Below are 12,684 nucleotides of genomic sequence, written 5' to 3'. Positions count from 1 at the left end.
AAAAAATTAAACAATTACACACCTACATATGAAAAATCAAATCGGCACCCTTGGTCCCATGTAAGCGTTGGGACCTTTACTCGGTTTTCTAGCCACAGGTAGGCCACCATTTAGCTAAACATGACCGCATTCATCTCCTTTAGCGACCCAATCCCAAATCCCACCTGACTCTTTTGGCTTTATGATGTTACATCAGACTACCCAACTGTTCCGATTATGTTTATACGACGCCCCCCTCAAAGGATATCCCTTCTAAGCCTTTCAAGTTCATAAATGACTTGCTTTGGTGCTTTAAATCGTGAAAAGTAATATGTGGACAATGAATATAAAACTGATTCGATAAGCGTAATACACCCCCCCCCCATATGACAACGTGTTAGCTTTCCAATTTGAGAGCCATTTTTTAAAGGTATTAATAATCACTTTCCAATTTTTAACCAAGTTCATATTTTCCCCGACTTACAGCCCTAAATATTTAAAAGGAAATGAGCCTCTCCTAAGACCTGAGGATCTTGGCCATTTGTTGCAATTGCCCTTATCCACACCTAATCTAGTACAAGTTACTTTTTACCAAATTCACGTATAGCTGAGATGCAAGATAGAAACATCGCATAATTCTACTCAAATTGATGGTGTTCTGGTCCACCCATTCCCCAATGAACACTGCATCATCCGCAAATAGGAAGTGTGATAATAATTAACCATGGGGAGTACACTTGACCCCTTTAAAGAGCACCAACGAGCACGTGCGTTTAACCACCTCGGATAATACCTCCATATCATAATATCATAATAAACAAGAATGGAGATACATGGATCACCCTGTATAAGGCCTTAATGACACATGAACTCTTGAGCCGGAGCTCAATTAACAAGCACGAATGCCTTAACTATCGTGAACATTGTCGTGATCCCATTACACCACATCTCTGGGAAATTCATTTGGCACATGATTGACTTCAAGAACCCTCCCCCCCCTCCCCCCCCCCCCCCACACACACAATCTAGAGAATCATATGTCTTTTTAATGTCTGCCTTAAATGATGATGTTTATTTATTATTCTATCGTATTTTTATTATGTGATGAACCTTACCCGACCTAACCATCAAAGTGACTCGAAATTTTTATGTCTGGTCTATGATATTGAAGCATCCAATGAACCCACCGAAAAAATTCTTGAATCCGCCACTGGGGACATAAATTTACACTTTACATCACATAGTTTCCTTAGCATAGTTTGTATAACAACCCTTTTAGATGTTATCTCTTGTCAATGTATAATTGTATTTATGCTTTCTTTTTCAACCTAAGTACATCCATAACCCCTTATTACTCAATACTGATTATCAATGTTTACTTCAATGACTTATAAACATCACAGTGCTTATTCAACAATTTTGGGTCACAACTCACAATATTACACACAAAACCAAAGGATTCGTAAATGAACGTTTAACACCTAACAATGATGAAAAGCGGGTTGTTACGTAGCTTGATTTTGCCTTAATCATTAATCTTCTAATTTTCGCTTTGAGTATGTGTTGGTTTGTTAAAATAATATTGTTATAGAATCAGTTTTATGTTTTATAAATATTTTTATATGTGGTTTCTAATATTTGTGTTTGTTTTTGTCATGGGCTCGAGATTGTCTAAAGTACTGGGCTGAATCTACGGAGCAGTTATTGGGCTTATCAGTTGCGAAAGGGAGCAGATGGGCTTAGGGTATCGGTCTGCTATATTAAAGTGTTAGATATGGAAGATTGTCAAGGATGGTCCATTAGGTTCTCTCGTTTTTTCTTTCCAGCAGTCTCTTTCACAGTTCGGTTTAGGGTTTGAGCGAATATTGTTTTGTTAACCTGTTAGATCGAGAGCTGTATGAGAATAGGTCATCGTGTTGGGGTGATCGATTCGTGAGCTGTGAGTTTGTTGATAAAAGATAAAACTATTAGGAATTGAGATTTTCTACGGTTTTTTGTTGAAACACGAATTTGGTTGATCTGTACACATGTTGATAAGTAACATGTTTTTTTTTTCTCATTTGTTGTTATATAGTAGTTGGTTTTTTGATTGCTTAACAACTAGAGCTGTAATCGAATCGAGCCAGAGTGGGCTCAAGCTCAAGCTTGAAATTTATTGAGGCGGCTCGACTCGGCTAAAGCTCTAACTTGGAGTTGAACGGGCTGAGCCATGAACAGAGTCGAGCTTGGCTTGGTTACAAAATGAGCCAGCTCTGCTCACATCATCTAAAACTGAGGTTTTTTTAGCTAGTTTTTCTCTAGCTTTTTTGGAGCAAGTTACGAGCCGAGAGCTTTATAAACAACCCTATTAACAACATTAGCATATTTCTAAATCTTTCTAGACAATTTTTTAAAGTTATTTATGATGAACGGAATTTAGGTCTGATCGTGTTTCTGCTGCAACTTGTTAAAAGGTGGTCAAATGGTTTCTTGTTTTTGAAAAAATGTCAATATTGTGTTGGATAAATAAATATATACTTACGTACTGTCTTTCTAAGCAAAGCAACTTTATTGGTGTTTAGTTTTTCTTCATAGTCAAATGACCCATATCTCGTATTTTTTTTTTTGGTCTCCGTTGGTTTTTTGGTTTTTTTAGAAAGGTATATCAAACAAATTGGTAAATCGAACTTCTGACAGTTTCAAGTTTATTTGTATCAAAATGTTTTGTCCAAGTAATTACACATTCAAAGTTAAAAAGATTAAAATGGATATTGTTGTTAACTATCTTTAAGAGAATAATATATTAAAGTTGACAATGTTCTTTTAACCATAATAATAGATAATAGACAACAGTTAAAGTAAATTGGACCTTAGTGGTTATTGATGACATTTTGCGATTTCACGACAATCCGCTATTTTTTTTTTTTTTGAACATGTTAAAAATTGTTCATTTTGCCATGTCATCAGCAATCTTATGTTTGTTGAATGTTTTTTATGTGGCTATTTTCATGAATGTTTGGATGGTAAAGAAATATGAGTGGTTCTTGTTTGAAGGATTTTTTTTGTTTTTTCTTTTCTATTTTAGTCTGGTTAGGAATATAAAGTACTCTGATCTTGTAGAATTTACTGTAAACAATCTCGATTGTTTTCTTCTTATACGGAATGTACTTAACATGCCATTCAAAATAGTTGTAGATATTCAAAAAGTGTTGTTACTGTGATCTATTATATGTTTTTTTTTGTCGAAAGTGAATTTGGTTTAATTCTATCTAGTTCAAATTCAGAGTGTTTTTGTGTTTATGTGTGCTATTACTTCGATTATGGCTGAATTATTATTTTTTCAAAACTCTCAAGAAAGTTTTCTCTAGATTTAGGGTTTGTTTGAGTTTAACTAGGTTGTTCGAGCATCAATCTGTTAGATCATTAGAAAGAGTGAATACAAAATATTTTGTTGTTCTGTTAGGAATTTTTTTGATCCTCGTAGTTATTTTGTATTCTATAGATTTATTGAAAGTGGTTTAGATTTCATCCGATTACCATATTTTGACATGACTATATGAGTTTTGAGCTTTGTCTTTGATGTAGGTTGCTAAACATAGGAATCCTAGGTCTTATTACTGTTCTAGAAAACTTTGTCTTGAACTGTGTTTAAATGTCTATATGCAAGGAGGGTCTCTTGAATGTGTTTTCATTTTTACAAGTAGTATCATGTATGGAAGGATTACTAGCACTTTTGGTTTCATTGTTGTTTGCTTGATCCTCATGCCTTGTTTGTTACTGTTATACGATCTTGTTCCTGGCTGTTGAACCACGTGGTTCATAAATTCAACCAGTTGTATTATGTTCAAGATTGTTTCTTGAATGTTATAACAACCTTGTTTGCTCTTTTGTGAAATGGTTTTTTTTCTAATTGCAAAGTCATATGATTTATAGTTACAACTAGAATGTGTTTTTGGTTGTTAATTGTTGTCTGATGTAGAATTGTGTAATTCTCATTTTATCAGATTTGTTTTGAATCATGTGATTCAGGTTTTTGGTTCAATTATTGTGAAGGTGTGAAAGTTCTTTGATAATATCAATCGAGTCTTTATGTTCTTTGCATGTTTTGACCTGGTTTTTATTTCAGATGTGATTCTGAAATTTTTTTAGTCGTGTGACTTTGTTTTATTAGATATATATCTAATATTGGTTTAAAGTTTCAGTTTTTGTCATTCTGTGATGTTACAGGAAGTCGATGTGTTTTGAAACTTGTTTAGTATCTTGGTAGTGGATTTAAAGTTCATTTGCTAGTTTAAAGTCATGTGACTTTGTGTGTTGTCAGATGTGTATCGGATAATTGTTATACAGTTATATATTTCTATGTTAATTGGAATATACTGTATGATTGTTCTCTTCAGTGGTGATTACTGAAATTTATGATAGCCTTGTGTTTTAGTCTCTTGTGTAAGAGATATTTTCTGGTCATAAAATCTTGTGATTTTGTGGATTATCAGAATTTGTTTAGGCTATAATTCTTGTCTGGTATGGAAGTGTGTACTTGTTATTTTTCAGACTTGTTTCTTGAATCTTGTTTCTCTCTACAACTTGTTAGCCTCTCGAGTACGCATCATAGATTTAGGGTTCTTATTTAGAAATCTGTTAAATCTGAGTGTTGATGATTGTAGGTCCATCATGTTGATGGTCCAAGTTGAGAGTGCTATGTATTATGTGAGAGATTCGTAAGATTTTTTGTAGCTCTCGTACAGTTTGTTCCCAAAAGTATCTAGGGTTTCACAGATTGAGTTGATCTGCTTGATTCTTGTAGATTTAGTATAGATTATCGTGTGGTAATCTGTAGGGTTGACTTGTGAGAGTTTCTTGTTATATTTGGCTAGAGGTTTGGTGTATTTGAGTATAGTTTCTAGTTTCTATAAGTTAACGTTGGTTGTTGTTCGATACTCATGTTTACAAGTCTTGTCTTAGTTCTTAAAAGTCATGTGATTTTTATATGACATCAGATATATAGTTCTGTTATGCAATCATATGATTCTTTGTTATTTGGATATGTTGTATTATTATATTTTCAAGGTGTTGACATGAATCCAATTCTTTTCAGATTTTTTAATCACATGATTCAAAATTTTCAGATAAGTCTTTAAAGTTGTGTGATTCTTTTTTTCATCGTATATGATTCGCATATTGTAATTGAATCGTGTGATTCATTGTTTTTATTAGAAAATTGTTGTTTCTAATTCTTTGTTGTTTTATGAGGCGTGTGTCTGATATGCTTGTTGAACGGTGTGATTCACTTTTCTGATTTGGTTTCATTAAATGTTTTAGAAAGTTGTTAAAATTGTCTATAGATGAATGATTTAGTCATTTGTTTTTGAAGTGGATTATAAGTTCACTATTCAAAAAAAATTGGTAGTCTTGTGATTTGTGATAATTGTTATGGACACGTTGATTCTTGTTTTTTTTTCATATCTCGCTGATCTTTTATAACTATACATAATTGAAGTTTCCTTGTTTCTTCTAAAGTGGAAATTTGTAATTCAGTTATTTTATTCATTTTGAGTGAACAAATGTTTAGTCATTTGTTTGAAAAGTTTCTGGAAAAAAAACAAACAACAGTTTTGTGATCTACTATAGAAGTAGAGATCGTGATGTGTATCATGTTGTTTGTGAGGTTAAGTGGCTGGTAAATGTGCTCGGTGAACTGAACGTTGTATATGCTTAGAAAGTGTTTATTGCCACAATTTCATGATAATATGTGTTAGCTCCTAGGCCTTACTAACATGGTCGAAATATAAAACTGAGGGCGGGTATTAAAAATAATATTGTTATAGAATCAGTTTTATGTTTTATAAATATTTTTATATGTGGTTTCTAATATTTGTGTTTGTTTTTGTCATGGGCTCGAGATTGTCTAAAGTACTAGGCTGAATCTCCGGAGCAGTTATTGGGCTTATCAGTTGCGAAAGGGAGCAGATGGGCTTAGGGTATCGGTCTGCTATATTAAAGTGTTAGATACGGAAGATTGTCAAGGATGGTCCATTAGGTTCTCTCGTTTTTTCTTTCCAGCAGTCTCTTTCACAGTTCGGTTTAGAGTTTGAGCGAATATTGTTTTGTTAACCTGTTAGATCGAGAGCTGTGTGAGAATAGGTCATCGTGTTGGGGTGATCGATTCGTGAGCTGTGAGTTTGTTGAGAGTTTTACTTTGGTTTGATTAGATCTATCTTTGTAAAAATGTTCAGATTCGTTTGATTTTGTAAAGATATCATTGTTTTTGACATGGTATCAGAGCTATCAGTGTGCTCTGTGGGTTAATCAGTTCTTCGCTTCCGTTTTTATTCTTTCACCGGGTATGATTCTTCGTTCTAGGGTTTCGTATATTGGAGATTTGGTGTCTTATTGGAAGGTTGCACAGGTCTTACAAGATCCTTGTTGTTCTTGTCGGTTGAAGAAGATTGATCGGAGTCAGTCTTGGTCGTTCGGGTGAAGATTTAGGGGTTCTTGAAGTATTGGTGAATCGGAGCTCTTCTAGAGTTCTTGGGTGAATCGGAGTGTTAGGGTTCCGATTGTTCGTCCGCTGACTTGGCTTGGGTGTTCTTCTACAGATCTGTACTGGAGTTCTTGATTTGTGCTATCATTCAAGTATCCACTGTTAAGGAGTCTTGGTTGGTCAGGCACATCTGCCGATTTCAGATTGTGTTCTCGAGAAGTGTGCTGATGTGCGTGAAGTGCGAAATATTTTTGACGTATATTTTAAGACCTTTTTACACTTTTAGCCAAGTTTTAAATTTATAAAACACGATATTTACTAACACTAAACACACATATGGGCAAGTGCACCCATCGTGGACGTAGTATAGTGTTGGTAAGATACCGAGGTCGTCCAAGGACACAAGAGCTTTTAGTATCGGTTTATCCTCAACGTCTAATCAAATCAAAAAGTTAGAAAAGGTTTTTAAACTAAGAAAATAAAAACTAACTAAATGCTGAAAAATAAAAATAAAATAAAAACAGATAGACAAGATGAATCACTTGGATCCGACTCGTGTATTAGTATAACCTTTGATTATTTTCACACTTTTGCACTTGTTTAAGAGATTATCTTAGTTATTGTAGTAGGCCCCTCTTTTGAAGGTGACGTTACCCTCAACCCAGTAGTTTGAGTCAGCAAGGATACAATCCTAAAGGGTCGGATTATTGAAAGATAATGAATTAAGTTATTAATGCAAATTATGGTAGGCCCCGCTTTTGGCGGTGACGTTACCCTCGGCTAAGTAGTCTGAGTCAGCAGGGATACAGTCCTAAATAGCCGGGTTATAGTATTAATAGTAGTTAACTTATGAGGGGGTCAAAGAGTTTGGATCCCCGCCATCCAATACCTATGGGCATTGAAGGAGAACCTACTAAATTTGACCCAGGTCCCTTGCAGGACCTCTAAACGCTGAACAAGGGCAAGACCCTTACCAAACCGTTCCCTTAACCCCCGACCAGGTAGCCAACATACCTCCATATAGACCGTGGAGATATGAATGGTGAAAATCTTTTATTTTATATAGACAGTAAAATAATGCCAAGACACCACGGACAAACGATAAGGAAAGATCACCTTCAACATAAGCAACTAGTTATTAAAGTCATTAATACAAAACCAAATAAAAAGTGCAAAAGATTAAAAATAAAAAGTATTATACTATACACTTGTCTTCACCAAGTGATGTAAGAGACTTAGGCAAACATGGCCTTGAATGTCAAGAACTCTTACGATCAATCTTGGATCTCGAGACGACTCACACACTCTATGATGGACAATGGATGATGGTGGTGGATGATGGTGTTATGGTGGTGGTGGGTGGTGGATGAAGTGTGAGAGAGGTGGTGTGCCAAGGGATGAGTTGAAATGAAACCAAGCACTCCTATTTATAAGCTGAACAGAAGGCTGGGCACGGCCCCGTGTCCGCTGGACACGCCCCCGTGCCCGTCTGACACTCTCTCTCTTCATTAATTGTAATTCACAATTACAATTAATGCGCCTGCTGTACTTTCGCCACGCCCCCGTGCTCACTGGACACGGCCCCGTGGTGGGCAATAGAAGCTTCTATAGGTTTGTCTTTTATGCTGCTTCTTGGGCACGGCCCCGTGCTGGCTGAGCACGGGGCGTATTCAGTCTTCTGACTTCTCTTTTCTGCTTGGGAGGATGCCGTTGAGGGGTCGGGCAATCCACTTTTGTTCCTTTTCTTGTATTTATGTTAGATTTAGTTGTCTTTTTGCTTCTTTTGTGAATTTAAGCTCATTTCATCCTGAAAATACAAAAGGAAGACAAAAACACTCTTTTTCCAACATTAGTACTTAAAAAGGGTTAGTTTTATGCCTCATTTGATGTAATTTATATGTTGCATTTTACACACATCAAATACCCCCACACTTGAACTTTTGCTTGTCCTCAAGCAAAACTCTTTAATATGTGGCTTACACTCCCAAATGGAATGGGTAGAAGAGAAGGTTTTTGGCTTGTCATAGAGTGTCGGGAATCCAAGATCTTTTTGGTTTTATTTTTATTCATTTACAATCCTATTCGTTATGATTTATTTAGAACGTTTCATAAGAGAAATTACTTATTTGGGCATAGCATGCCTTTTTAAAATTTCATTTATATACAAGTTCACATACCTCACGGGAGAAATCACTCAACACTCGGCCGAAGGTGTATTTTTAGTGAATCACTCAAGAGCGATATGGAACTTATTCCTACCATAAGCTTGCCAAGCAATCAATCCTCCTCCTTTTTAACTATATACCTTTGTAAATATCAAGAGGGCTTTTTGGGTGAAGGGTTAGGCTTGGGCTAAAGGTGGGTGGTTGGGTTAGTGGTTAGTAAAAGGGCGAAAAGCGTAAAAAGCGTCGGTTTTTGTAAAACACTTTGTTTTAGTGACTTTTTATTTCGAAGTATTTCTCCAAACAAGCCTTTTGTTTTAATAGCTTTGTTTGTTTATTTCTAACTTCATCATTTTTTTGTCACACGAAAAACCAAGCTTGTTACTAAAATAAAGGGTGAAAATAAAAAGGGGTTTTGGTGGGTGAAAAGGTTTTAGGGTAAAGAAATGAAAGGTTTAGGCTCAAAGGGGTTAACTAGGGGGATTTTGGGTAGGTGGTAAAAAAATTGAAAAATAATGGTGTAGAAAGAAAAATGGTTAGTCCTAATGCCTCAATCATTTACTTACTTGGGTTTAAGTTGGTAAGGACTGGGAATGAATCGTCGTGGCAAGTTCTAGAGTCGTAAGAACCAAGCGGCTATTCACACAAGAAATGAAAAATGAGCATTTAGTCTAAAGATGTAAATTTGTATGCTCAATAAAGGCTCAAAACTCACTTTTGTGGGAAAGGGGTTTTTTATGTGATCAAGTATATATAATCGAATTTTAACCAAGCTTGTCATGCCGTTTCATAATTTTCTAATGTTGGTTCTTGTTATCACGACGCTATCGGTTGTAAATTTGTAAAAATATAACCTTATTAAAACTTGTTATTCCCAAATTAGACCCAGACAAGTAAAAAAAAAACGAAAAGTTTTTGAAAAAAATTTGGGGTGATTAGCGGTTCCAAATAGAGTTTTGTGTAAGGCTTGTTAATAGGACTTGCAAAATTTCAAGGTTTTAGCTTCCCCCCACACTTAAATTACACATTGTCCTCAATGTGTCCCAAAAATAAATTTTTAGGTTGATTGGATGTGTAATGTGGTGTTAAAAAGCAAAGATTTATGTTACTGGTAGTCTGGACACGGCCCCGTGGGGACCGGACACGGCCCCGTGTTCAGGTGCCAGTAACAAAAATTAAAGAAATGAGACAGAAGCCTGGACACGGGGGCGTGTCTGGTGAACACGGCCCGTGTCCAGTTACCTGAACTGGGCATTTTTCTGCAGGGGGTTCAGCACGGGGCCGTGTTGGTTGGACACGGCCCGTGTTGAGCCTTCTGTAATGGAGAAATTCATGTCGGGTTGCCTTGTTCTTGTGCATGGGGCCATTTTTCTCGTTCCCCTTTTCATCCTTTACCACCATGAGTGTGTTTTATTCCTGCAAAATTGAAACTAAAAGATTAAACTAAACTAAGGATAGTTCCGCGGAATGCCTCCGTGGTGCGCCACGTTTATAAGGGTCCTTGGCTAGACCCAATGTGACGTTATATATTTTCTGAGTAGGATGTTTGGCATCCCATGTTACACCGTCAGAGAGCCGCATCCAAACTCGAATCAATAACCTTCATGTAGTTGACCGGGTCGTCGTCTTCTATTCTCTTCCCAACTCCGAATTTTACTTCATCATCCCCGTACCTCAGGGTGAGCGTTCCATCATTCATATCTACCACTGCTTGTGCGGTGGCAAGAAATGGTCTCCCTAGTATGAGGGGGACCTCGGTGTCTTCCTCAATATCGAGTATGACAAAGTCGGCCGGATAGACGAATTTGCTTACCTTTACCAGGACATTTTCGATGACACCTTACGGGAATTTGACGGATCGATCAGCAAGTTGTATGCTCATTTTTGTAGGACTCGTTGTTCCTAGGCCGAGTCTTTTAAACATTGATGAGGGCATGAGGTTAATGCTAGCCCCAAGATCGGCTAGTGCATTACGAACGGGGGAATTCCCGATTGAGCAGGGAATCATGAAGCTTCCGGGATCGATTTTCTTTTGGGGAAGTTTGTTGAGTACGAGAGCAGAGCATTCTTCGCCTAAGTTAACTAATTGCAAAGTTTCAATTTTCTTTTTATGAGTGAGGAAGTCCCTCATGAACTTAGAGTATTTGGGCATTTGGGTTAGGACATCAATAAAAGGAATATTGACATGCAATTGTTTTAATAGACTTTCGAATTTTGCGAATTGCTCATTGGTCTTTTGACGAATTAACCTACCGGGGTACGGAACTCGAGAAGCCTTGGTAGGCTCTGATGACGGAGGGGAGTTCTTCTCCTGCAGAGGCGGGGGTACAGTTTCTTCTGTCGGCAGTGGTGCCTCCGCAGGCCCTACGATGCGGTTTCGTAATGTGATGAGATGAACTTGCGCTTTTGGGTTTGTTTCGGTATTGCTTGGTAATGCACCTTGTGGTCTCTCGGAAAAATTTTGAGCTAGTTGATTTAATTGTTTTTCTATGTTTTGAATACTAGCTTGTTGATTTCTAAAATTTGACTCTAATTGTAGAAACCTTTCCGAGTTTTTCTTTTCAGTGTCGGAGATGAGGCGAGATACAATATCTTCAAGCCTTTCTCGTCCACCTTGTTGTTGAGTGAAATTTTGTGACTCGTTTCTTGGTTGTTGAAAGTTTGTTCGTTGGGTTTGTTGGTTACTACTATTGCCGGGCTCTCTCCAACCAAGGTTTGGGTGACTTCGCCATCCTTGGTTGTAAGTGCCCGTTGGAGGACCCGACGGCCTAGGTCTATTATCAATGTAGCTTACCGACTCTTGTTGATCGTCTGTTTCTTTCATACAACTCCAATTTTCATGTGGCCCACCACACCCTTCACAAGCCATAACCGAGACTGTTTTTGTCATTTCTAATTTTTTTATTTTTGAAGAAAGGGCCTCGATTTGGGCTTGTAAAGAGGTGCTTTCATCAACCTTATGGGCGCCCGGGGCAATAGATTTATTGCCTCGGGGGGTGTGCCACTGAAAATTGGTTTGAGCAATTTCCTCAATTTGGTTATATATTTCATGCGAGCGGCGATTACCTAAAAGTCCCCCGGAGCTAGAGTCAAGTGTCTGCCTTGTGTGTGGCAACAACCCATTATAGAAAGTGGATACTTGTTGCCATATCGCAAGGCCATGATGTGGACACTTGCGTAATAGTTCCTTGAACCTTTCCCAAGTTTCATATAAGGATTCCCCGTCCTCTTGTGAATATGTATTAATTTCAGTCATTAATTTAGCCGTTTTAGCGGGAGGGAAATACTTATATAGAAATTTTTGGGCTAGTTCATCCCAGGTGTTTACCGATCCAGCTGGGAGGGCGTTGAGCCAAGCTTTTGCTCGGTCTTTTAGTGAAAAAGGAAACATTCAGAGGCGGATGGCGTCATTTGATGCTCCATTGATCCGAAAGGTATCACATATTTCTAAGAAATTAGTAATATGTAGATGGGGATCCTCGTCCGCAAGCCCATGGAAGGTTGCAGAGTTTTGGAGCATTTGTATCAAATGCGGCCGAAGTTCGAAGTTATTGGCTTCAACATTCGGTGCATTGATAGCGGCGCCTAGGTTACCTACGGTGGGTCGTAGATAATCCATGAGGGTACGTTGGTCCGCCATAGGTGGATTCCCCGAAACTTTCTCTTGGTTTTTAGCTTTTAGTCTTTTTCTGAGAAAGCGTTCAGGTTCTTCTAGAGGTTCTTTTATGTCCTTATTAGAACTGGAGCTCATACACTACGTAGGATGGCGTCTGGTTCCAAGTCCTGCAATAAAAACAGAAAAGAATGCTGGTCAGACGGTTCACCACGGCCCCGTGCTCAGCGAACACGGCCCGTGGTCGGAATTACAGTGATTGTTTTCCAGATCCCAGTTACTGGAAAGTTGGACACGACCCCGTGTTGCACCGACACGGCCCTGTGGTTAGCCTTCTGTAACTTGGAAAACTAAAAACTGCCAGTAACGATGCTGGGCACGGCCCGTGTCCGACCAGGCACGGCCCGTGCTGAGCTCTGCAGAAGCTGAAAACTTAAGAAAATCCTAAAAAATTAAAAAGAAAAATAAAA

At 37.7% G+C, this 12,684-nt stretch overlaps 1 non-coding gene across 1 annotated transcript; it reads left to right on the top strand.

Moving 5' to 3' along the window:
• The first annotated feature begins 11,756 nt into the window (after positions 1-11,756).
• LOC118485358 lies at positions 11,757-11,863 on the top strand. Its single transcript, XR_004875658.1, has one exon. It is a non-coding gene; the product is annotated as a small nucleolar RNA R71 (small nucleolar RNA).
• The last annotated feature ends 821 nt before the right edge of the window (positions 11,864-12,684 follow it).

This window comes from Helianthus annuus, chromosome 12, assembly GCF_002127325.2.
Source record: "Helianthus annuus cultivar XRQ/B chromosome 12, HanXRQr2.0-SUNRISE, whole genome shotgun sequence".
Taxonomy (NCBI): domain Eukaryota; kingdom Viridiplantae; phylum Streptophyta; class Magnoliopsida; order Asterales; family Asteraceae; genus Helianthus; species Helianthus annuus.
This window is presented reverse-complemented; position numbering and strand designations above follow the sequence as displayed.